The sequence below is a fragment of the Balaenoptera physalus genome (assembly GCF_965194825.1).
Source record: "Balaenoptera physalus genome assembly, chromosome: 18".
In the NCBI taxonomy this organism is placed as follows: domain Eukaryota; kingdom Metazoa; phylum Chordata; class Mammalia; order Artiodactyla; family Balaenopteridae; genus Balaenoptera; species Balaenoptera physalus.
This window is the reverse complement of record NC_138899.1, coordinates 13,560,951-13,587,398: the sequence shown is the minus strand read 5'-3', so window position 1 is coordinate 13,587,398 and position 26,448 is coordinate 13,560,951. Positions and strand designations below refer to the sequence as shown.

The window sequence follows — 26,448 nt, the reverse complement described above, 5'->3', positions numbered from 1 at the left end:
TTTCATGCAAGGCTGACACCTGGAGAGATTGGCAGGTGAGGTGAGCTTTGCACCTTCTGCAAAGCTGATGGAATTTGGTGATGATGCTTTCCATTGAGGATAGAGGGTATCCATGCATGACCTATCTGAGTTATTTAAAATGCCAAAAACTATTGCTATAAAATAAAGTTGTGTCCTCAAACAATCTCTCAGTGTTCAGTTTAGAATCAACACCCTTCTCCCCCAACACACACGCACACGCATGCACACATACGCACGCACACACACACTTTACAATGCTTTTTCTTCAGTATGCTTTTAGTCAAGAAAATCAACATATTTGGCATTAAAAATTGCTTAGGAAAGCATACACGTGGGCGTGCCGATCTGCCCAGCTCTCGTGTGCGCCATGTCTGGTCCTTCCAGCGTCGCTGCTATGAAGAAAGTGGTTCAACAGATCCGGCTGGAGGCCGGGCTCAACCCTGTGAAGGTTTCCCAGGCAGCTGCAGATTTGAAACAATTCTGTCTGCAGGATGCTCAACATGACCCACTGCTGACTGGAGTATCTTCAAATCCCTTCAGACCCCAGAAAGTCTGTTCCTTTTTGTAGTAAAATGAATCTTTGCAAGGTTTTCTAAACCACTTTTCATAAACCGGTGAATATTCAAAGGAAAGCTGAATTTGAAGTCAGTACAAAAGCCTGTCTCTATAACACGTGCCATACTATACAAACTTGTATTTTTGTCAGTCCTTAACATCTACCTCTCTGAATATTCATGAATTTCTGTTTCACAAGGGTAATTGTTTTATATACACTGGCAGCACCGTACAATAAAATACTTAGTATAAAAAAAAAAAAACCAAGAAAAGCATACACATGAACTGGGAGAGCCCAGGAGGCTACAGTAATCTAAATTTGAACTAGTTAGGGGTAGAACAGTTTTCAAGCTATTAAAAATGCAGTTGTGCTTGGTTTTTGTGGAGTTTTCCTCCGTGTTTACATGTACGAATACTCTTGAGTTCCAGGCACTCTGAGAAGCCTACCTAGGCATTGTGGGGATGGGGATGACCTTTATTTTTCAAGGTTGAAGCCATAGGACCTGAAGAAAGCAAGAGGGGTAGCAGGGGTTTCTTGAAACAGAGGCTACCAGAGAGGTACATCTTCATGATGCTTCACTTTTTATTTTTACTGCAGCGTTACACCAGATATGTTCTCCTTAGTTCCTCCACCTGAAAAACAGCCATCCATAGCAATCAGAGAAGGTACCAAAATGTTGTGCTTTGTCTTGATTACAAAGAAATCTAATTCCCACAAATGCTTAAGTAATCTCGAACTTACTGGAGATAAAAGCCATATAGAACGTTAACACTGCTAATATTATGCCAGCCCAAGTTCAGCAATTTTTTTTTTTCCAAAATAGGAAATCTTGATGCCACCTTCCCTTGCCGCGAACTAAGCTGGAAGAGCTAAGGGGATTATGCTGATCAGGGCTTGACATTTATGACGGCCAGTTCACTGATGAAAATACAGCCCAGGAGCTCAGCCCTAGACCTGGGAGGAAGCTGGATCCCAGAGTGTGCTTTGGCACTTGTTTTAGGCTGCACTCAATTTTCTGGGAGCCCCGTGGGCTGCCCGCATAGAACAAGGAAGTGTCTCTGTCTGGAAGGGTATGTGCAGCTGCAAAGAGAAGCAAAGGGGCTTTTTTTCTTTAAGCACTTCTGCCACTAGTTCCATGTTCTTAATGGAACATAAAGGAACTTCTTTCTCGCTCTCTCTTTTCAAGGCTGGCCTTCTCCAAGAAGCTTTCATCAATGAAAACCCTCTCTAGTTTCAGTCCAAACAAATGATTCTAACCAGCATTTACCTTTTCTGTTCCTCTCTATGTGACTCTCTTTAGGCAAATGCTAAAAATATAATTTTATATTTTGGTTTATTTGGTTTGCTTCACCCTGTCTCCTGTCCTAGCTTAATCAGCCTAAGATCACCAGAAATGACCTTTTATTCAGCAAAGTCAGTGGTAAGTCAAAGGTCTATTGCACCATTGCAATGAGGGAGACTGCATGCCAGGGGAACTGTGGGGCATCTCACCAAATAAAGGAAAAGACAGAGGTTATTATAGGATTTTTTAAAATAAATTTATTTATTTTGGGCTGCATTGGGTCTTTGTTGCTGCGCACGGGCTTTCTCTAGTTGCAGTGAGCGGGGGCTACTCTTCGTTGTGGTGCGCGGGCTTCTCACTGCGGTGGCCTCTCAGCTGCAGAGCATGGGCTCCAGGCACGTGGGCTTCAGTAGTTGTGGCTCGCGGGCTCTAGAGCGCAGGCTCAGTAGTTGTGGCGCAGGGGCCCAGCTGCTCTGCGGCATGCCGGATCTTTCTGGACCAGGACTCGAACCCATGTCCCCTGCATTGGCAGGCAGATTCTTAACCACTGCGGCACCAGGGAAGCCCAGGATTTTGAAGGATAATGGAGTTTAGGTTAAATTTAAATAAAGCAGTGTTTGGATAGGCTCAGAGAAAAGCTGGGCTGTGTGCAAAGGGTTTAACATCAACTCTGGACTGTGAAGTGGATCTAAGGTCCTGTTTCCTTGGAAACTACAAAGTTAAGATAAATGTGGAATATTGTATCCAGAAACCCCTTATTAGAAGCTCTGCACTTGGGTTGGAAATTGAGGCTGCCTCTGTATCAGAGTGGCTTAGATCCTCTAGGCAAGAGTGGGATGTTTCATTTTTACTGATATAATTTCTAACAAAGTTTTTGATAGTTAATGATTTTAGAAACCAAAGCATCTTAGTAAAAAAGCAGTAGTCACCCGAAGAGGTGATTGTTATGATACTTTACAGCTGCAACACGGGAGAAGTGTTGTTTCCTGTTAACTTTTAGCTGGATTTGTCTGAGTCTATTTTTGCAGATGTTTAATGGTCAGGTACTTTTTTAAAAAACTTTCTTAGTCTAATCTTTATTTTCTTACTTCCAATATCAGCTAGGATAACTTAGCTTGCACAGAACAAAATGCTCAACATAAATGGGGTTAAATAATTTTAAAAATGTATAGGCTGACAATATAAGAACTGAGGAATGGAAAGGGCTTCAGGCAAGGTTTGATCAAGCATCTTTTAAAAATCAATAAATATCTTATTTCTCTCTCTTCCCATGGGTCTCTATATTGTCTGCCTTGCCCACATCTTAAATATATAGCTCTTTTGGAACTTGAAATGAATAAATGTTGGCCTTCATATTCTATCTTTCATGACTCTTTCATATTTTATACTTTTTTTTAGTCCTGCTTTCTTAATAATTATTATCTCTATATTTTAGTTCACTGATTTTGTCTTCATCTAGGTCTTATTTATCTGTTAATCTGTCTTTTGGGTTTTATATTTCAATTATTTTACTCCTGGAAGTTCCAGGTGGTAATTTTTCAAATCTCCCTGGCTTTGTGATAGTGCTCATAATTTTAAGATATTTTTAATTTCTCTTTTTATGTCCTCAATAATTTAAAATATACTAAATTTTTATTCTATATCTTGTAGTCCTATTATCCGAAATCTATTTTCAGACATCTGTTTCTATATATCTGTTGACTTTTACATGATGAATTTTGGGGGGTTTATTTGGTAATTTTGGGTGGTGAACTTATTTTTCTTAGGAGTTTATTTGTTGGAATCTCATGCCTCCCGGGTTAAGCATTAGGGTGGAGGTGGGAGGCATGAATCTCAGGAGAATTACTGGCAAGAATATTGTATATTAAATTTTCAGGTTGTAGGTTCCTGTATCATGGTGTAGGAAAGATGCATACTCCAAATCTATGTGAGAGCACATTCGTGAGTATATATTCTCGGGGGAAGCTTTTACAAACCCTGTATAAACTTTCATTCACCAGTATATCACCCTGTGCTGCTGGGATGTGTGTGTGTGTGTGTGTGTGTGTGTGTGAGTGTGTGTGTGTGTATTTTTTTTTTACAGGGGGTGAGGACATATATATATTTAATCCACCATTTTTCCGAGGGTTAGGCCTTAAACTTTACATATGGTCCTAGTTGCAGCTCTCTGACTTTTTGCAGACCTAAGCCACCATCTCCTGTCCCCACATGGGCTGTAAAATGCAAGCTTCTTGGTTATAGAAAATGGCAACTAACCTCTGCCCCTTGCCCAGTCTACCCTTCCTGCTCTGGTCTTCAGTTCCCACTTTATTTTTCATTTGGATTTTCATTTCTCACCTATGCAGCCTACATACTGCTGGGGAGGGTGACTCCACTCTCATCAACTGGCCTGGCTGAGAGATTTCCCTTACTTTCTTTTGGGCTCAGCCATGCACTTAGAAGGATGTTTGTTGTATTTTATTTGGCATTTCTAAGTGTTCTGTAGCAAGTGGTCTAGGTTACCTAGTCAACCATATTACCAGAAGGGCTGGCCCTGGCCTGCCTGGGGCTTAATTTAAGGCTAGCTCCTCAGATGCCACATAGGGGGCTCTAACAGCTTCTAGGGGCAGGGATTGGTTGCCAGTCTTGTTCATATGTTCAATAAACACAGCGAGTGCCTCTCTGAGTATCTTTCAGAAGACCTAGGAGGTTTCCTCACCCCCCCAAATCACACACACACACACACACACACACACACACACACACACACACACACCCCAAACCTCTCATAAATATTTTCTTGTGTCTCATTTCTTGTCTCTCATTGGCTCATATTTTGTTAACCGTTTTGAACCAAACACTGTTGTCAAGAATTGGAAGATACTAAATAACTTAAGCCAATCAGAGTCCGCCTTGGTTGCTAAGAGTGGGGTCACCTTCCCCAGTAGCATATAGGTTGTGTGGTTGAGGGATAAGTATACAGTGAAAATTGGAGCTCTGTTACAAAGAAAGCAAGGCTGAGATGGACAATCCAAAATAGCTGATGTCACACATTTGCCCCTTGTGTTATACACATTTTAATTTAGTTCAATTCAACAAACATTTATTTAGTGCTCTTTGTTCCATGACAGGAAACAGCCCGGGGCTTGTGGAGATCACATAATTATCATTTTTTTTAATCGGAAAGACCACACCTCCGCTAAGTATTTATCTTAGGTCAAATTTTGTTAGGTACCTGAAAAACAGAAGAGTTGGCTTTTTTTATGATGTGTTATTATTGGTGAAATATTTTTTTTTGACTGTTGAAATAGATCAAATATAAAAAGAATGTAATACATAGACATAATGCATAATGTGTATGGATATATGTATACACCCACACACACAGATATACATATATATACAGCTTAAAGAATAATAAGGAAATAAAAAACTGTGTACCATCACCTAGCTTGGAATAAAGACGCAGACATAGAGAATGGACTTGAGGACCCGGGGAGGGGGAAGGGTAAGCTGGGACGAAGTGAGAGAGTAGCATGGACATATATACACTACCAAATGTAAAATAGGTAGCTAGTGGGAAGCAGCTGCATCGCACAGGGAGATCAGCTTGGTGCTGTGTGACCACCTAGAGGGGTGGGATAGGGAGGGTGGGAGGGAGATGCAAGAAGGAGGGGATATGGGGATATATGTATACGTATAGCTGATTCACTTTGTTATACAGCAGAAACTAACACAACATTGTAAAGCAATTATACTCCAGAAACTAACACAACATTGTAAAGCAATTATACTCCAATAAAGATGTTAAAAAAAAACTACAATAGGCAAAAATAATAATAATAATAATATAGTATCAGTTCCTTAGAAGCCCTCTCTACTTATCACATCTCAGGACTCATACTTCTTTCAGAGGTAACACTGCTGATTTTTGTATTTATTAATATCATTGGGTTTCTTTACACCTCCACACATATATGTAACCATAGGCAATTTTTTTTAGTTTTGCTTGGTTTTGGATTTTATATAAATGGGATAATACAGTATTTTTCTAATTTGCTTTTATTTGGTCAGTATTGCTTTTAATATTCACCCATGCTGGTGTAGGCAGCTGCTGTATTATTTATTTATGCAAACATATACTATTGAATGACTATAACACAATTTTTGGTTTTCTGTTGTTAATTTATGTTAGGTTGTTTCCAGTTTGGTCTATCAAACAATGGGGCTGTGGACATTTTCGAACCAGTATTTTGGTGCATGTGTACAGAAGGTTCTTTGGGTCTATATTAAGGAATAGAATTGCTGGTTTTAAGGCATGCACATATCCAGCTTCACAAGGTATAACAAATCATTTACTGAAATGACTATACCAGTTTACCTTCCCAGCAGTACTGTATGAAAGTTTCATACAATATAGTGATTCACAATTTTTGAAAGTTAGACTCCATTTATAGTTATTATAAAATCTTGGCCTATATCCTGTTTTGTACAATATCTTTGTAGCTTATTTTATACGTAAAAATTTGTACCTCTTTATCCCCTACCCCTGTATCGCACCTCCCCCCTTCCCCTCCTCACGGGTAACCACTAGGTTGTTCTCTGTATCTGTAAGTCTGCTTCTCTTTTGTTATAGTCACTAGTTTGTTTTCTATTTTAGATTTCACATATAAGTGATCTCATACAGTGTTTGTCTTTCTCTGTCTGACATTCCACTAAGCATGGTGCCCTCCAAGTCCATCCATGTTGTTGCAAATGGCAAAATTTCATTCTTTTCTGTGGCTGAGGAGTATTCCATTGTGCATGTGTGTGTGTGTATACTTTAATTATTATTCAGCAATGTATTTAAAATTTTCCATCATGATTTCTTCTTTGATCCATGTGTTTTTCAGAAGCATGTGTTTTATTTCCAAATACAGTTCTTGTTCTAGACATCTTTTTGTTTTTGAGTTTTAACTTAATTTATGTTATAGAATATGATCTATATGATACCAACTTTTGAAATATATTGAGATGTATTTTATGGCCTCTTTTTTTTAAAGAATTTTTAAAAATTAATTATTCAAAAAATTTATTCTTGGCCGCGTTGGGTCTTGTTGCTGCACGCAGGCTTTTCTCTAGTTGCGGCGAGCGGGGACTACTCTTCGTTGCGGTGTGCAGGCTTCTCATTGCGGTGGCTTCTCTTGTTGCGGAGCACGGGCTCTAGGCGCACGGGCTTCAGTAGTTGTGGCTCACGGGCTCAGTGGTTGTGGCTTGCAGGCTCTAGAGCACAGGCTCAGCAGTTGTGGCGCACGGGCTTAGTTGCTCCGCGGCATGTGGGATCCTCCCGGACCAGGGCTTGAACCCGTGTCCCCTGCCTTGGCAGGTGGATTCTTAACCACTGTGCCACCAGGGATGTCCCATTTTATGGCCTCTTATATGGACGATTTTCAAAAATAGCTTATGTGTTCTTAAAAGGATGGTATATTCTGAAGTTGTTTGGCGCAGTGTTCTATATTATATATGTCCTTTTAAATCAAGTTTATGCTGAAGTTGTTTGGTGCAGTGTTCTATATTATATATGTCCATTTAAATCAAGTTTATGCTGTCCAAACCTTCATCTCCTTAACGGTATTTTTTGTTTACTGGAGCTAACAATTTATGAGAGATGGTATTAAAGGATTCCAATATTTTGTGAATTTTTCAATTTCTCCTTATGTACCTGTAAATTTTCAATGTATGTAATTCAAGATACATTAGTATGTTTCACATAAGTCTAAAATTGTTATAACTGGTAAGTTAAACTTTTCATCATTAGGAAGAGACATTATTTATCTCTGCTCATACTTTTTTCACCTTAAAATCTATTCTCTTTGTGATATTTTCAGTTACTATTTGACATAACTAATCCTTTTGCATCCTCAGCTGTTAGAATGTGTGTGTGTGTGTGTGTGTGTGTGTATTTATATAATGATCGTGTGTATACCTACTCTAATAATCTTAAAAAAATACTGGCTAGGTTATTTCTTTGGAATTTTATTTTACCTTTTCTTGTTCAATTTATGTCTTGATTTATTTAACATTTTTCCCTAATATCTTGCTTCCTTTTGAATTTTATCTCTGTAGTTATTTTTGATGTTTACTCTCTGTGCTTTTTTTTTAGTGGCTACTGTAGATATTTTAACATGCTTAATTAGCAGAGTTTAAAATTAATAATAACCTTACTCTCATCTCAAATGGTACAAAAACCTTTGAATGTCTTAGGTTTCATCACCACCCTCTCAACTTACATACTGTTCTTTTCCACTTATTATTTCTATATTTTTTAATCTTCACAAATAAACTGTTTTGTATATCAATGTTTGTCTTTATCATATATTTACTAATATCTTTGCTCAGAATCCTATCTTGCATGTTAGACCTTCCATCTGGACTAATTTTCTTCCTTCCTGAAACATATCCATTAGAGTTTCAGTTAGGGATAGCATGTATATGATGAATACTTACAGGTTTTACTTTTCTAAAATGCTCTTGTCTTTGTTCTTGAAGGTTAGTTGTACTGGGTGTGAAATTCTAGAGTGAAGGTTGTTTTTTCTCAATGTATTGCATTATATCTTCTGGTATCTATTGCTGTGCTGAGAAGTCAGTCATCAGTATAATTGTTCCTTTATAAATGATATTCTTTTTTTCCTCTGCTTCCTTTAAATATCTGGTCTTTATTTTTATTGTTATATAATTTTACTTTCAGTATGTCTAGGTGTGAATCTCTTTTTATTTAGTCTGCTTGGAAATCATTGAGCTTTTTGGATATGAGCTCAGTATCTTCCAAAAATTGTTGAGAGTATTAGTTATTATTTTTTTGAATAATTCCTTATCCCAATTTTATTCATTAGGTCCCTCTGAAACTCCATTTAGATGTACTCCAAACCTTCTCAGCCTATCTTCTCTATATCTTTTCAACATTTTTCTACTTTTAATAATTTTCTCTCTGGTTTGATTACTTCAGATTTATCTTTAAGTTTATTCATTCTCTCTCTTCAGCTGTGTTGAATTTGCTAATTTATCTTACTGAGTTCTAAATTTCATTTAAAAAATTTAATCCAATGGATTCTTTTAAACATTGATTTGTTTTTTAAAATATCTTGTTTTCCATGCTTCTGAATCTTTTATTTCTTAGATCATATTAAACATAATTCTTTTATTTTAAGAATATTATGTGTTCAGTATCTGAGAAATTTGTAGATGATTCTGCCATCTCTCATTCTTGGTGTGCTTTTTCTTATGTGTGGTGATCTTTTTTTTATTGTGATTGCCTTGTTTTTCTTAGAATTATCTGTGAGAACTATTAGAGCTCCAACTTGATGTTGAATTCCTCTAGAGAAGCTGTCCAAGCTTACTACCAATCTGGATACATATTTAATTATTTTCTATGCTTGTCATTTTTCAATACATACAGAAAGCATAAATGTGGGTCACAAACTCCATAGTGTCCATAAGGATTGACTTGTGATGACGAATTCTCAGGGAGATTTATTTTTTCTCATACTGAGTGTCAAGTTATGGCAGGCACTGTCTTTTAAGTTCCCTTACTCTCCTTTCCTGGGATGAGGATTGTTTATTATTTACTCTTCCACTTTGGAATCTCAGCTTTATTTAGAACTCTATTAAATTTTTTCTTTGCAGACCTTGACTCTTATCTCTTACCTGCTATGCCCTGACAATCCATCCAAAAAGAGAGTCAAGGTCACAAGATTTGGCCAATACCCTCAAGACAATCGAGGCTTTGATGCTGCCTTACCTCTCCGGGGTCTGGCTTTTACTTCATTTTGGGGGTTCAGTTCATCTGGGGTTCCTTTTTTCCTCAAGACTTCCAAGATGGCTGAGGGAGACGCAAGAGAGAGGAGATATGGGGATATATGTATATGTATAGCTGATTCACTTTGTTATAAAGCAGAAAGTAACACACTATTGTAAAGCAATTATACTCCAACAAAGATGTTAAAAAAAAAAAAGCTATGCTTTAAAAATGATTTTTTTCATTCCTTTTGGGAGCTTTCAAAGGTAAACAGAAAATTCAGCCTGCCATACTTTTAGAAATGGGAAGTCTTCTCTAAATGGGCTTTTTTTTTTTTTAATAGTGCCCATTAGAATAAGGGATATGAATGACATTCATGTTATTGAGTTTTACATTTTTTAGAAATGCAGCTCACCATTATAATTAGAAATCAGTGGTTTTTAGTACTCTTAAATGTAAATTCAAGGCGGAAACATTCTAAATGTGAGAGTGCAAATGCATATGAGATAGAGCTTGTTGCTAATTTCCTCTGAGGAAATAAAGGTCTACAGAATTGGGCTGTAATCAAAGGAGCTGTGAGGTGGAGGTAATATGTCAGGCAGCCTCCTTTAGTTTCAAGGGCAGGGTCAGGCGTATACAAAACAGCTGATCTTTTCTCGAACATTTCTTCAGAGTGCTTTTATTCTCGCATAGATTATGGACCTTTCCTCTCCTTTGTGCCTGGGTGTCATCTTTTAATTCCTCTCTATTTGTAAAAATAATGGTTTAGCAGCCCATGGCTCTATTTAGATCAAAGGGCATAGCAATAATAAATGTTTTTATCATGAAATAACAGCTATGAATGCTGTAAATTTCACTCTCAAAGACTGATAACATAAGACACTGACTTTGTCCAACAGTCTTAAAATTTAATGAGGTAAACAAGAAAGTTCTAAGAGTAAACAATGTTGTTTATTTGGAAAAAGAAATAGCTGCTTATGCCACTTTTCTTTTTCTCTGCATCAACCCTTACTACCAGTAATTCTATTGGGAGATTTTGTCATCATTAAGGACTGGTTCTCAGCTCCAGTCTATAACATCTTACAGTTATCTACTGATGTCTCAGACATGTTGCAAAATTCCTAAAATGCAATTAACATCAGTATTCTTGGGTTGTTCGTCATATTTCTTAAACATCAACTCAAGGTTTTTTTCTAGATATATCCAGATAATATTGCAAATTTCTCAAAAAGGCAATTAATTTTAATTCACTTTGGTAGAGATGTTATATATTTCTTAAGCATTTCTTGCAATGATAGGATGTCAGAATCACTACTCTGGGACTCCTGAAAATCTCCTTGAAAGAAAACCGAGGGACTCTGCATGCCAAAGCAGAGTGGAAAGGGCTGCCATTTGACAAATTCAGTGGAGCTGTATGAAAATCCATGCAAGTTAGGGCTCAGGTTTATTGAGACAGGAGTGAGGGACTGTCCCATTGACTGAACCTAACAGAGAGTTCTTTTCTTTCTAGAATATCAACTGGTGGACAGTTGTGTCTTTGGGGCCCCAGAATATTAGCTAATAAAACTTGATTTCTGAACTTCAAAACTCTGCTTGTTTCCTGCAATTAAGTCTTTTAAAATACCTTTGCAAAGCAGTTCCAAAGCACCAGCCCTTGGAAGCACGGGGAATTTAGGTGATCATTAAGGGCTGAAATGTATGATATCGGTGAAAGAAGATGGGCTCCCTCGTTCTGCCATTTACTCACTGCCCGGTGAGCTCTGAGAACGGAACATAACATAAACAGGAGTCCTGCCCTTAGCAGCTTCCATACTGAAAGCGAATCACTGTTTTGCAGTGGCAATACCATTTCTTTTTATTGTTAGTGTTGGTGGTGGAACTATGATAGTTCAGGCTGTACACTCCACTCAGGATTAAGGAAAACATTGCCTCTGTCCATATGGTGCATCGTCTGAATACACCAGGCAAGACATCAGTAGATGTAAAAATCTGGGAATACGTGAAGGAGATGTGCATGTTTATGGCGAAATCAGCCAGGTCATTTGTTTGTTGTTTCTCCTCTCACTGTGCTGGGAACCACACTTTAATCAGCTGTAACCACACTTCTAATTCTTTTCTTACTCCTTCATCTTGCTTTCCTGTCACTCTTCGAACACAGGAAGCTACAAAGTTGGCAGTATGCCTCCTCTCTGCAGTGAGTCAAAATATGGAGGAGTGGATTTTGGTACCATTCCGTGGATCAGTCAGCATGGGTGTGCGCATTGGCGGGGACCAGTGTTTCTCAGACGTCCAGAGAGAAAGGCAGGAATATAAAGTGAAGGCATATGTACAAACAGGGAAAGCAGAAATGAAGAGCAACTGCAGAAAGCAAAATAAATCTCAGCTTGGTTCTGGAGCAAACAGCAAACAGTTCTGTTTGCTAAAGAATAAAACTTTTAGTCTCAAAGGACTGAATTAACGACCAGAATCTTCGTTGAGCACTTACCGAGTGAATCTAGGATGTTCCAATAGCATTTGAGAGTGAAGACTCTAGAAAAAGACTTTAAAGTGGAAGAAAATTTTGAAGCCCATTAGTCTGTTACTTCAAATCAAGACACCGGGCTGCTCCAAGAAAGGGCTGGTGTTAAAATTCTGACCCTGTGGCATCTAGTTTTCCATGCTTCCAAACACCTCTGCTGACCTGTGACCCCAAATGTACGTGTAAATGTGGAGGTGGGTCCTATTCGTGGCAAGTGATGAAGGGAGAGTATCCTTGGATTCCGCATTTCCACCTTAAGACTTGCTTCATCTATCATTATTAAAATACACGGCAAAGTGTATGGAGAAGAAAAGTCAGTAAGAAAAGGCTTGAAACAGAATGACTTGTTTTGTGTCACCAATACTAATTAAGAGTTTATAAGGCTAGAGATCTGGGCTCCTTTGAAAATCAACCTTCACCCAACAAATTAAGCGTCACTTTTTATATCCTAAGGGAAGAGAGTCTCTGAAGACTTGGTCTTATCCATTCATTCATTTATTCATTCATGTATTTATTAAACAATATGCATGTGTGTCTCTGCCACAGAAAACGTCTTCAAAGACTTCCTTATTGCCAAAGCTATTGGACGTGACTCTATATTGACTTTACCACAGTGGGGCATTGACAGTTTTCTGCCTTTTCTATGAAAATCTTTACACATTTTGCAAGTCTCTGAGCCTCCAGGACCTCACACTCTCTTTGTCTCACGTGCAGGTCTCTGAAGTGTCTCCTCATCACCTTCAGGGACACCTGCTCTCCAGCTCACCCCTTAAATGATAGTTTTTCCCCAAAGATTCCCAGCTACTGGGTCTCTCTTTTAACAAGAGTTCTTCATGGGAAATCTCATCTACTTTCAAGGATAATTTCAGCTCCTATAAAATTAGGAGTCACATAGTTTAATCTTAATCCCTGACGCCTCTCTGAGCTTCAAGCTCATATATCTCAAGGTCTAAAGAGTACCTCAAGCCACTCACTTCCTGCCTCTCACCCAGCACAATGTCCTTCCCATTCTGCCTTTTCAATATTTCTTGCGTAGCCTTACTCTCAGCCCTAATACAGGCTCCCATGGCCTTTCACCAAGATGATTACAATTGCCTCCCAGCTGGGCTCTTTGTTTTCAATCTTCCACAAATAAAAGCCAGCCCCTTTATTAATTTCCCAGTTTAAAGCATAGATATGAGCCTGTTTCCCTTAGGGTTGAACTCTTTCAATGTCTATCTTTCTCAAAAATGATAAGGTTAAAAAAAATCCTTGGTTACCTGGATACTGCCCACATCTCTGGTGTTAATGGCCTGCTGTCCCCAGCCTGGGCCTTGAAGTTTGCAGGGCAAACTGCATAGTGTTCTATGCCCTCTTGCCTCTGTTCACGCTGCTGCCCATGCCTGGAACTCCCTCCCCTCCCTGCTAATTCTTGACTTAATTCCTCTTTCTTTTCAGGGCTCAGCTCTGGCATAGTCTTCTCCCAGCGGTCCTCTTGACTATACCACCGGGATTACGTACCCATCTGCTGTGTTCCCTTTGGCATCTGGGTCATACTCTATGTAACCTCTAGTTGCCTTGTGCATAAATGTTATGCTGATGCATGCATGTCCTGACTAGACTCTAAGTTTCTCAAGGGGAGGACATTCTATCTCTGGAGGAGGCTCGGTGCCTAGCACAGAGTAGGTGGACAATAAATGTGTCTTGACCTGACTGCCACACTCCTTGCTCTAGGCTAGAAATATGGAGATACACATGATATTGGCTCTGCCTCAGAGAGCCCGCATCAGACAATACCTAGCAAATCCCCCCCCACACACAATAAGATATGAGATGCACATGGGATGTGGAAACCGCCAACTTAGCCTGTTGGGGGGGAGAGTCGAGGGAAGGATCCAAAAATACTCCTCAAATGAGGCAAACCTTTAACTCTTTTCTTCACTTATCCTCTTCTGCACTTTTACTTCTTCAGTTAAGGAAACACAATCCCTTAAAAACCTGACTGAGAGGCAGAGGACTACTTCATCGATGGACTGATGAAATCCAAAGCTTTCCCTGCGAGCTGTTCCTTTCATCTGGCTTCCACAAGTGTTGAAGCCAAGAAGAAAGTACACTTGTGTTTGCCAGGGACTTGCAAAATGTGTTCCTGACTGGCAAAACACAAAAATCTTTAAAAAGTGAGGAAATTGTACAGCAAGCGCTGCCATCTGAGAGTAGCAAACAGGCTCACGTTTGTGCAGAAATTGGTAGAAAGGCACTTATTGCATAGTTAGTATGTGGCAGATAAGAGAACTCCATGGCGCTATTGCCAAATGTCACTTTTAGATACGCGCTCTACACCTAGTGACTTTGGATGAAGTTGCCTACACAGAACTGAGGGGAGAATTTGGCTCCAAGTGTGCAGTTTGGCCATGGCTGCAGCTCTGAATATTGAGAAAACAGCAGCATGCAATTGGAGGTAGGGTCTTGGGCACATCAGCTGGATTTCTCATCCTATCTGTTGGGCCCCCTTGTGCCTGGAACACAATGTGAGCCATTTTATTTACTTTTGGTGCTTTGCGATGCCAGAATCACAGCATCCCAGACCTGAAGGGAAGCTCAGCATATTTTTCTGAGAGTCCCTATTGCTAGAAACTCAGGATGGAGTTGACACAAATCTAATGAAATGAAAGAGCTCTCTTACCCTCTCCTGAATCCCAGAAAGCAGTGGCATTTGGAAAATTGTGTTCTAAACTAGTTGACAAGGGCAGGAGTTTGATAGAAGCTGGCTATGAATTTCTATATATTTGAAGATTTCTACCCTCCTTCCTCTCTGCTGTTTGAAGATAAATTGTATTCAGCTTTAGGGAGCTTAGTTTAAATAGCATGCATGTACACCGGAGGATTCTCTTAAAAAAAGAAGAAAAAAGGAGAGGTTTTAGAGCCATATTGGCTATGGACACTAAAATAAAATAAATAAAATAATGAATGAAATTGCATTTTTTGGTTGCCTCCTAAAAACTAGAAGAAAAAGATTTTGGCAAGTTATCATTATGTACTCAAAATTTGCCAGTGCTTAATGAATTCAGAGGTTATTATTACAACTACTGTAGCCTTACATAACTTTGTGTCAATTTGCACTTTATTAATAGGAGAGGGGCCCGGCTGGGACTGCCTTTATGTCAGATATGAAAAATATTTAGCTTACCAGATTGGTATGATAAACAATATCAGGGGCATGGAGAAGTGGTCTCTATGAGAAGCGTATATCAAACACCTGATATTCTGTGTTTTCCATTGTGTGGGTACAGAAATATTTCTTGCCAGAAGGATGATAGAATTGAGAAATTACAGCACACATTTGTGGAACAAATACAGATAAACTTTGAGGTCTTGGACAAGTTCTTTCATCTCTCTTATCCTCAGTTCCTTCATCTGGAAAATGGGAATAATTACCTCAAAAGCTTATTCTGTCAATTTACTAGGATAACATCATGCCTGCGATGTTGTGAATAGTTCATACTAGTAGTTTGTATTTCTATTAAGGCAGGAAAATTAAAGTATTAAATTAAGGCAGGTAATAGATGGTGATTAAGAGCAACTTAGAAGTTACATGATCACTGGCTCAAATATTTATTGAATACGCACCAGATGTCCAGATGTCAGGCATTTGCTAGATGCTGAATGTTTGATGGTGAGTGAAAATGTGAGTCCCCTGCTCTTATGGAGTAAATAGCTTCTGGAAAGAAGCAGAATAAACAAGTAAAGAAACAATAATGCAGTCTCCATTCCTTCCAAAATGGTAATGCTTTCTTGGAGAGACTCTTTTTTTTTTTCAAAGGCTGGGTTAAAAATCCCATCTTTGTTTAGTTTCTGTATGGTGTTTCCATGGTGACTGAGAAGGGTGCCTTGTAGTGGGTAAACAGAGACCCTCCTGTGGTTTATAAGACACTTAGGGCTGTTGGGGGAAAGAAGGTTGGCTGCAGCACACTTACCTCCTGGGTGATAGCTCTTACGACTTATGAAGGGAACACCTAGTTGTGTGGTATCAGTGAGCAAACACTTGTAGCTTATTTATTCCTTAGTGTGACCAACCACCCAGATTTTCTCAGGACTGAGAGAATTCCAGTACTTGGGACTATCAGTGTCAACCCCAGGAAAGTCTCAGGCAAACAAGAACAAGTTGCTCACACTACTTATATTATCCACTTGTCTATCTTCAGACCCAGAACTATAATTTCACATTGTGAAAAGTTTTATGAAGAAAGAGAATAGGATGCTGTCAGAGTGAATTATAGAAGGGACCTTGTAGAGATTGGGTGGAAACGTTTACCCTGAGACCTCAAACATGAAAACATTAATTGTAGCTCCTACCTTTGTTTCTTATTAACTGTTCAATCTTAGGCAAGGTATATAACCCTCTTTACTATAGTTTCTTCATCTGCAATAAGTGGATAATCACCATACCTAATCATACTTCTTATACCTAATCATATCATACATTATAGGATACTTTTGAGAATTAAATAAAATAATACTTGTAAATCACTTAAAAGATTCCCTGGCCATTGATTTTTAAGTCATTACATTTTAGTAATATACATGTAAAATTATTGAGCCTTGTTTTTTGGCCTAACATATGGCATATCCTGGAGAATGTTCCATGTGTGCTTGAGAAGAATATATATTCTTCTGGTGTTGAGTAGAGTGTTTAAAAAATGTCTGTTAGGTCTATAGGTTTATAGTGTTGTTCAAGATTTGCATTTCCTGAGATCATCTACCAGTTGTTTTATCCATTATTGAAAATGAGTTATTGAAATTTCCACCTATTATTGTTGAATTGTCTATTTCTCTCTTCAATTCTGTCAGTTTTTGGTACATGTATTTTGGGACTCTGTTGTTAGGTGCATATATGTTTATAATGACCATATCTTTTTGATGGATTTACCCTTTTATCATTATAAAATGTTCTTATTTGTTTCTAGTAACAATTTTTGTTTTAAGGTCAATTTTGTCTAATATTAGTATAACCACTGAAGTTCTCTTTTACTGTTTGCATGCTATACCTTTTATACTTCCAACCTATTTGTGTCTTTAAAAGTGTGTCTTTTGCAGACAGCATATAATGGGATCTTTTTTTTTTCTTATCTATTCTGCCAGTCTCTTTCTCTTAATTGGAATGTTCAATTCACTTATGTTAAATAAAATTACTGATAAGGTATGATTTACATCTGCCATTTTGCTATTTGTTTTCTATATGTCTAATGTCTTCAATGTTTTTCTCATTACAACCTTCTTTTGTATTACACAGATATTTTCTAGTGTATTATTTTAATTCCTTTGTTATTTCTCTTATTATATTTTCTTTGAGTGATTGTCTTAGTGATTGCCCTGGGGATTATAATTAACACTTTAATATATAATAATCTACTTTGGATTTATACCAATATAATATCAATAGTATACAAATCTTTTTTCTAATAGCTCCATTTCTTCACCCTGCTTTGTGCTATTATTTTTATAGAAGTGATATCCTTATCCATTTTGTGCCCATCAACACATATTTACAAGTATTACTTTACACAGTTGCCTTTTAAATCAAATAGGAGGGAAAATGAGTTACAAGCCAAAAAACCAAAAAGTTATACCATCTTTTGTATTTACCTATATAGGTACCTTTACTAGTGCTTTTTTATGTCTTTATGTGGATTCAAGTTACTATCTAGCATCTTTTTATTTCAGCCTGAAGGACTTCCTTTATTATTTCTTGTAGGGCAGAAAGGCAAGCAAATAAATGCTCTCAGCAAGCAATAAATTCCTCACAGTTTTCATCTGTGAATATCTTAATTTCTACTTTAGTTTTGAAGGATAGTTTTGCTGGATTTAGAATTCTTAGTTGACATTCTTTTTCTTTCAACATTTTGATTATGTCATATCACTGCCCTCTGGCCTCCATGGCTTCTGATGAGAAATCAGCTTATTGGTTAGTCTTATGGAGGATTTCTTGTATATGATGAGTCACTTCTCTCTTGATATTTTCAAGAGTCTCTCTTGGCCTTGGGCTTCAACTATTTGATTATGAAGTGTCCGGCTGTGGATCTTTTTGAGTTTATCTTACTTGGACTTTATTTGGCTTATTAGATATGTAGATTGATAGTTTTCCTTAAATTTGGGAAGTTTCAGCTGTTAATTCTTCAAATTCTCTTTCTGTGCTTTTCTCCTGTCCTCTTTTCTCCCTCTGGGACTCCCATTATGAACATGTTAGTCTGCTTGATGCTCTTAGGCTATGTTTATTTTCCTTTATTCTTTTTCCTTTCTGTTCCCTAGACTAGGTAATCTCAATTGGTCTATCTTCAAGTTCACTCATTTTTAATTCTGCCTGCTCAAATCTGCTGTTGAACTCTTGTAGCGAATTTTTCATTTCACTTATTGTACTTTTTTTTTTTAATATTTTATTTATTTATTTATTTATTTATTTATCTTTGGCTGTGTTGGGTCTTCATTTCTGTGCGAGGGCTTTCTCTAGTTGCGGCAAGTGGGGGCCACTCTTCATCGCAGTGCGCGGGCCTCTCACTATCGCGGCCTCTCTTGTTGCGGAGCACAGGCTCCAGATGCACAGGCTCAGTAGTTGTGGCTCACGGGCCTAGCTGCTCCGCGGCATGTGGGATCTTCCTAGACCAGGACTCGAACCCGTGTCCCCTGCATTGGCAGGCAGATTCTCAACCACTGCGCCACCAGGGAAGCCCTTCACTTATTGTACTTTTAATCTCCAGAATTTCTATTTGGTTCCTTTTTATAACTTCTTTAGTTCCTTGACCATATTTATTTATTTTTTTTTTTAATTTTTTTTTTTTCAGTGGGTGGGCTGGCAGGACCCTTGGAGACTAGGCATTCTGTCCCCTGATCTTGAGTGACCTTTGGAAAATGACAGGCCAAACGGAAATTTACACAGGCGTCCCGGTGATTCCAGAAATGCAGGGCGCCCGGCCTCTTGTCCCCCGTGGCGGCGTGGTGCGCATTTTCGTGTCTCAGGGTCCACGCTTGGGCCCCGCAGCCCGCTTTCGGGAGGGAAAGCACAGCGGGCGCCCTTTTGCGCACCCGGCTTGTGGGGGACCGACCTCTGGGGGACCTGGCGGGGGAAGCTGTCGTGCCTCGCCCCCGCGCGGGCTCCGTGTGTGTCCGTTTGTGGAAACTGTGTCACGGCGGGGGGCGGGGGCGGGACGTAGGGACCACCCTGGTGCCGATGTTGGCTCTGGGCCCCGTCCTTGACCATATTTAGAAGAGCTAATTTAAATTCATTATTGTAAGTGCCAGCGTTTGGCCTGCCTCAGGAACAGGTTTTCTATTGATTGTGTGTATGGGCCATCTTTTCTTGTTTCTTTGTATGTCTCCTACTTTTTGTTGAAAACTAGACATTTTAGTTAATATAATATGGCAACTCTGGAAATCAGATTCTCCGTCCTCCACAGGGTTTGCTGCTGTTGTTTAGTGACTTTTCTGAACAAATTCTGTAAATTCTGTATTCTTTTTTTGTGTGTGGCCACCGAAGTCTCTGCTCAATTATCTTAATGGTCAGCTAATGATTCAACAAAGACTTTCTTAAAAGCCTGTAATTAATAAGTCCCCCAGTCTTTGCCAAGGGACTCTGTGTGTGTACTAGAGAATACCTTCAGCACGCAGCTGGGCTGTTGCTTCTTAGCCTTCATTTTCTGCTTGCATAGAACCTCAGGTTTAGCAAGGGGTTAGTGTGTTATAGGCCCACCTGAGCACGCACACAGCCCTGGCCAGATGCACAGCCCGACACACAAGCACGGGTTTCTAGATTAGCGGGAATATACTAGGGATTTTCAAAGCCTCCTATGGCCATCTCATTACCCATCTTTTCCTTTTAAGCTTTTGTTTAGCCTATTGTATTAACTGTTACCCACTGCTTCAGGGAGTTGCAGTGCTAAACAACTGCCTCTGATTTATTTCAAACACCCCTGGGAAAAGGCTTTTTTGCATTGGGTGAGCTTCAAGTCAGCTCATTTAAAGACAGTCTTGCAAGTGGGATCTTTCAGGGAACCGCAAGACAGGTCAAACAATGGCCGATTCTCTAGGAATGGGGCTTTGAAGATGCTCCAACCCCATTCTGCCCCTTCCAAAGGCTGCCAGACTGCTGGCTTTAGCTGTGATTGTGGCTCTTGGTTTTCAAGGGTACTGCAAATCTGGCGGGGCGGGGAGGGGGTGGGAATAGGGCAAGTTAAAACACTGTGACGCTTTCTCTTCTTTTTTTTTTTTTTTTTTTTAGTTAATTAATTTATTTTTGGCTGTGTTGGGTCTTCCTTTCTGTGCGAGGGCTTTCTCTAGTTGTGCAAGCGGGGGCCACTCTTCATCGCGGTGCGCGGGCCTCTCACTATCGCGGCCTCTCTTGTTGCGGAGCACAAGCTCCAGACGCGCAGGCTCAGTAGTTGTGGCTCACGGGCCTAGTCGCTCCGCGGCATGTGGGATCTTCCCCGACCAGGGCTCGAACCCGTGTCCCCCGCACTGGCAGGCAGATTCTCAACCACTGCGCCACCAGGGAAGCCCAGCTTTCTCTTCTTAATGAAATTTATCCTTTTTTTAAAAAAAATGCTCTATGAATTGCAGCAAGAGTTTGGCTAATTTTCGGAGTTATAAAAATGCCAATTTTGACAATTTTTGGCAGTGTTCTCATTGCTTTTATAAAGAGGAGAGGCTTTTTGGACGTCCTTACCAGCATTTTCACTGATGCTACCTCTCACTATTGAAAGACTCGATAAACGGTGTTTATTGTTATCAGTTATTAGCTCAGCAACCTCATGGGATGAATATCATTATTATTATGTTGCAAATGATTATGAAGCAAAAAGGAAGCAAAATATTTGGTGTCTTCCATCTCTTTTTGCTGTGCTTTTCCCATTTCACCTGCCAGTAAGGGTCCACATCAACGTCTGTCCTCAGAAAGGGGTTTTATATTCATCGATTTTGTCAGATTAATCAATTATATGGATTTCAGGTCATATGTTTCCTCTCCCAAGAAAATGTGTACTGAGTCAAAGCATCTCTTTATTCTTTTAAAGGAATTTGAAGCATCAGTGAGAAAAGTGGAATTTTGATTTTAAGGCAGGGAAGGCCTTGAGATGCCTGAAATAGCATCATATGGGCAGGAAACGTTAATCATTATACTGGCTCTAGTTTGGAGTCCACCATTGCCCGTGGGCCTGGAGATCTGCCAGGGCTTATGTGGGATGATTTAGGGCACTGCCTCAGGGGGGTGGTGTGCAAAGGACAGAAGCAGCATGGAAAGCTGATTGACATTCTTGGTGGGACGTGGTGAGGACTGGCTTTGTAACATGTGGCTAGCATACTCCAAATAGGATGCTAAAATCAATAGCAGAAACCCATGGCTGTACCTTAGGATCAGTAATGTCATAGGAGCATCTTACTCAAGAAAACAAAATTTTCAAACACCTTGTTTGCTTGCTGATATAGCAAATAGACAAAACATGCTTCAGAAAAGAAATCTCTGGAATTGGTTTTCCTCTATGGCTCTTTCTGCAGAGATGACATACTTCCATAAGTGGCAATCATTTGAAGGATGATCTCAAAGAAGATTCTGTTTTAGGGAAAGATTCTGCCTTATAACCTGGATCAGTCCTATACCAGAAATACTAACTGTTCAATTCTAATATATGTGCTTCAGTCACTAGAGATAAACTGTGAAGAGATTAAGAAACCTGAGACTTTTTTTTTAAAGAAATATATTGTTTAATAGGATTCAAGCATCATCGTGACACATCTGAGCATGGGTTAATAACTCCGCTGCTAAATACTAAATGCTCTCACTGTGCTTGGGGGAGTAATACTGCAAAGATGGAAATTCAACACCACCTAGGTATAAACTAATGCCAGGTGTGTTCTTGTTGCCTTTTCTGTTTTTTGTTTTGCTTTGTTTTGATTTAGGAGAAAACATCAAAAGCCTGCTGTTAATCTGGTATTTGACATAGACCTATAGAATCATATGACTTCAGAAATAGTTTCATGAATGAGGAAACTAAGGCCCAGGGAGTTTGGGTGACTGTGTAATGGAATTCATGAGTCAGAGAGCTGGACCTTAACTCCATACCCGTGATACCTCTTGTCCAGTGTTTGTTCCATGTTACTGCTCTACCTCACATATTCCACTTAGGTGAAATGTAATATTGAGGTGAGAATACCTGAACATGTGTGGAAATCTCCAGAAATGTGTTTGACCTTATTAACTGCGCTTTGGTTATAGGATTCTTACCAAAGAAAAAATTCAAGCACATCTAATAGAGAACACCACTTACAGTGGACACTGTGTTGACACCAGTGCAATCTGTATTGAACTACTCTCCTTTAGTTCATAAATAAATATATTTAGGAATGATGATTCACCTTGACTGTTGGTTTTGAAATTAACTCCAATTCAGGCAAGAGAATTTGGACTCCATTTACCTGCTTAAAATGGATGAAATGCCAGGCAAATTGTTAAGAGAAGGTCTGTGGTTTGTTGTATTTGCAAATAGTTTAGAAACAATTTTATAGTGTATTTCCCTTCAAGTTCATTTTGTACAATGGTCTATGTGGAACTAAGTGACCTATCAGATTTCTTCAAAATCTGTGATTCTTGATTGAATGCCATTGCGAAGAGGACTTGTTACTAAATAACCAAGATGAAATTCAACAGACTCAGAAAGATGATCTCATAGCAGAAGAAACTTAGGATTTTCAATGATACAAAGGGTGACACAGAGGAACAGTAATAAAATGCCCAATTTAGAGGGTTAAAAAATAAGTAATGTAGCCATGTTATGCATTGTGATTATAAACTGCTGAATTGGCATTTACTGTGACAAGAGTCTCCAATTTACTGGATGCGTGTTATTGGAATTTGCCCTTTCTTTTTATGTGTCTTTCCATGATGAATACCAGTGCTGGGAAATGAAGAGCTCTTACCCTTTTCATACTTTGCTGAATGCTCACGAACTTGCCAATTGATGCTTCTGTAATTTTTGCCTCAAGGTCACCTGAGGGGACAGAGTCATCCAAACAAGGTCACTGAGTCTGTGGAAAGTTAATAGTTGTTTCTTGAAAAGAAAAGTCACAGAAAACTTAGGACACCACGGATATAATTACTATAAGGTGGAAAATGGGTTAAGAGAATATTTTCTTTTAATAATGAAATTCATTTAAAATGTGATAAATACTGCTTGGACAACTAAGGTCATTTGGTCTGCTCTCAGTAATTCAATTAGGAGAAATCTGAAAGCAGTAAGTGTGCGGTAGGTGGGAGCTGTAAAAGCACTGGACTGTTAATAATTTGAGACTTTCTCATCCCTTTACACGGATGAAAGTGGATCAATTATGTGAACGCCCGGGTCTCCGTATTGTCCTCATTTCATGTATAGGCCTTGAGGGACATTGCTCAAGGACCCCAAACCGTGAGGCAATGCTCTTGCCTTTTGGAAGAGGGTCACTGTCTTCAACTTGATTTTTCAAACCAGGAAAAATGCAATAACGGGCTTTGTTTTTTTTTTTTTTTCTTTTCAAGTCATAATTTCAATGTCCTGAGAACATAGAGCCCTTTTGAATCAGAGCATCTGCTAAGAACTAGGGCAAACATTCAACAGCAATTTGAGAAAACATTTAGCATTATAGCAAGCAGGGGCTAGCTGAACTTTCCTAAGAGTGTAGACCCAAAGAGCATGTGGGTTAGAGTTCTGGTGCGTTTTCCCCTAGATAGTGGAATTCTTAGATTTGGGTAAGATTCTCTCCACCCTCCGGCAGACCCTGGGGGTGGAATCTAAATTTAATTTCGCCCAAAGCAAATCTGCTAACAGTGTTCATGTTTTTCAAATGAAAAAAATTAGAAGACATGGCTTGACAATTACAAACACATTTATGAGGACAGTGAGATTGTCCTGAAAATTTTTAGAAATGGGATTAACACACATATGCTGTACCTCAAAGCTAAATAGAGCTTTTAAAAAGTCGTATCATGTGTCTGATTGTTATAACATATGTCTAGTTATCTATAGCATGATTTGTTTCTAAATAATTAAGAGTTAACCATCATCTTTTGATTCTGTTCTTCTTTAATGAAGTTAACTGCACACACACAAAAAATAAATTATCTAGGTACCACCTTTTTTCTAGTGCCTTTTCTTAGTATTAATCAGTGTGATAGGCCTATTGGCTGTTGGTGCAATGCCTTGTACCAAATGTCAAATGACCTTTAAAAAAATGTTTTTGAGCACGTCTCGGAAACCACATTGACCATTTGGAAAGTCCAATGGTATACGTGTTGGAGTATTTAGATATCCTGATGACATTTTATTTTAAGGAACCTTTTATTTTAAGGTTCTGAACAAGTGGGTCACCGTTAGGGGTTTGGTCCAAAGGCTGAGGCTGGGGTGAGGGATACCTGAAACAACCAGGAACAAAAAGGGTGCAAGAATGAACGCTGAATCGCAAATCAGGGAAGTAGAACTTACTTTAAGTCCAAGAGCGATATATATGGGTGCTTGTGTGGAAACAGGCAATTGAACTAATGGGGCAGAAGACCGAAATACGAGAATGATGCTGGAGGAGAAGCCAAATGTAAAGACCCAAACCATGGCCAAAATAAGCCTGAAGGGCTTGTGGTGTGTATTTATTGGCCTGCAAAGCCGTGCTCTTGTGAGTGGGTAAGTCTGAGAAAGCTATGTAATAGCGGTAGATAGCTCCACCTTTCTGATGTGTCTTAAATTCATTCTATCTCTATCCGTTCAATTCCTACTATTACCTAAATCCCTGTTATCTTGAGTCTGCGATACAGGGACAGGCTGTTCTTTCTGCTACTCCCTCTCTAGCCCATCCTTTATCTCAGTTCTGGACTCACAATACTGATCCTGTCACTCTCCTTTGAAATTCGTTGAGCGCCCCCCGTTGGCGACTGGATTAAGTCCCAACATTTTAGTCTGGAATTCAAGGTTCAACTCCAACCCATGTTTTGAAACCTCTTTCTCCCTTAGTTCCCTATGATCAATCATTTATTTATTCATTCAACACATATTTATTGAACTCCTAGCATGTGTCAGGAATGAGCAAAAGTTTTTTATCCTAAGTGTACATTCACCATTCCCTAAGTCCACATTATATGTTCTTATCCCCAGTTCTCTCCTAATGCCATCTTGTTTTTCTGGAATGTTCTTTTTCATCCCACCACTTCTTTTATTTATTTATTTATTTATTTATTTTTGACTGCGTTGGATCTTTGTTGCTGTGTGTGAGCTTTCTCTAGTTGCAGCGAGCGGGGGCTACTCTTCGTTGCGGTGCACGGGCTTCTCATTGCGGTGGCTTCTCTTGTTGCAGAGCACGGGCTCTAGGCACGCGGGCTTCAGTAGTTGTGGCAGGCGGGCTCAGTAGTTGTGGCGCACGGGCTTAGTTGCTCTGCAGCATGTGGGATCTTCCCGGACCAGGGATCGAACCCATGTCCCCCTGCATTGGCAGGTGGATTCTTAAGCACTGCACCATCAGGGAAGTCCCTTCATCCCACTTCTGACTGTAGAAGGCATGTTTATCTTTCAATACTTAGTTAAAATGCCTTGTCTTCCCCATCATCATCCCTGACTGAATTAGTAATTGCCCTGTCTTCTGACCTACACTCAGCACGGTGTCCACATCATAGGCCACCTTGCCGCTCTTGCTGTCCCTGGCGTGGCTTCCTTGCTGCACCCTCCTCTCCGGGTGGGTGAACCTCCCTGTGATTCCTCAGCTTGTTGTTCCTCCCTTCTGGCAGGCCTGGCTCACATTTCTCTAATGGCTTGCAGAATTCTTACACCTTTTCCAGCTATTAAAATGAGCTAAAAAGCATCTTCTTCAAGAAATATTTCCTCGTCTCCTTCTACCCTCAGACCATACAATAATAATCCCTCCTTCCTTCACGTCTTCTCAGCATCTGGTTTTATCTCTATCAGGGCACTTGCTTCATACTGTTCGGTATTCAATGAGCTGTCTACGTGCCTTTTCCTTTATGCAGCTTGAAACTCATTTGGACTATGGAAACCAGATTCTCCTTGGCTCTCTTTCCCCAACAGCATGTGGTCCGATTCTTTGTTCATAACAAAGTCTTTAGTAAATTTTTGTGGAATGAATGAATGCATACATATTTGGCTCCATATATTATTGTCATGACACACATCAGATATGTAGAAGCTTAATACCTGGTGTATAGTCTCAGGAATACATATATATATTTAATTTCACATATATAATTAAATTCTACTATTATATATAATGCAGTCATATATTATAGTCTCTCTCTATATATCTATATTTATATATATGTAAACACA

At 39.2% G+C, this 26,448-nt stretch overlaps 1 pseudogene across 1 annotated transcript in view; it reads left to right on the top strand.

Annotated features, from left to right (window-relative positions):
• Positions 1 to 26,448, top strand: part of LOC309647398 (guanine nucleotide-binding protein G(I)/G(S)/G(O) subunit gamma-5 pseudogene) — a 36,001-nt pseudogene extending 9,553 nt beyond the window's left edge. Inside the window, exon 1 of the transcript in view lies at positions 1 to 26,448. This exon is cut by the window's left edge and continues 9,553 nt beyond it. The product of the transcript in view is annotated as a guanine nucleotide-binding protein G(I)/G(S)/G(O) subunit gamma-5 pseudogene (transcript).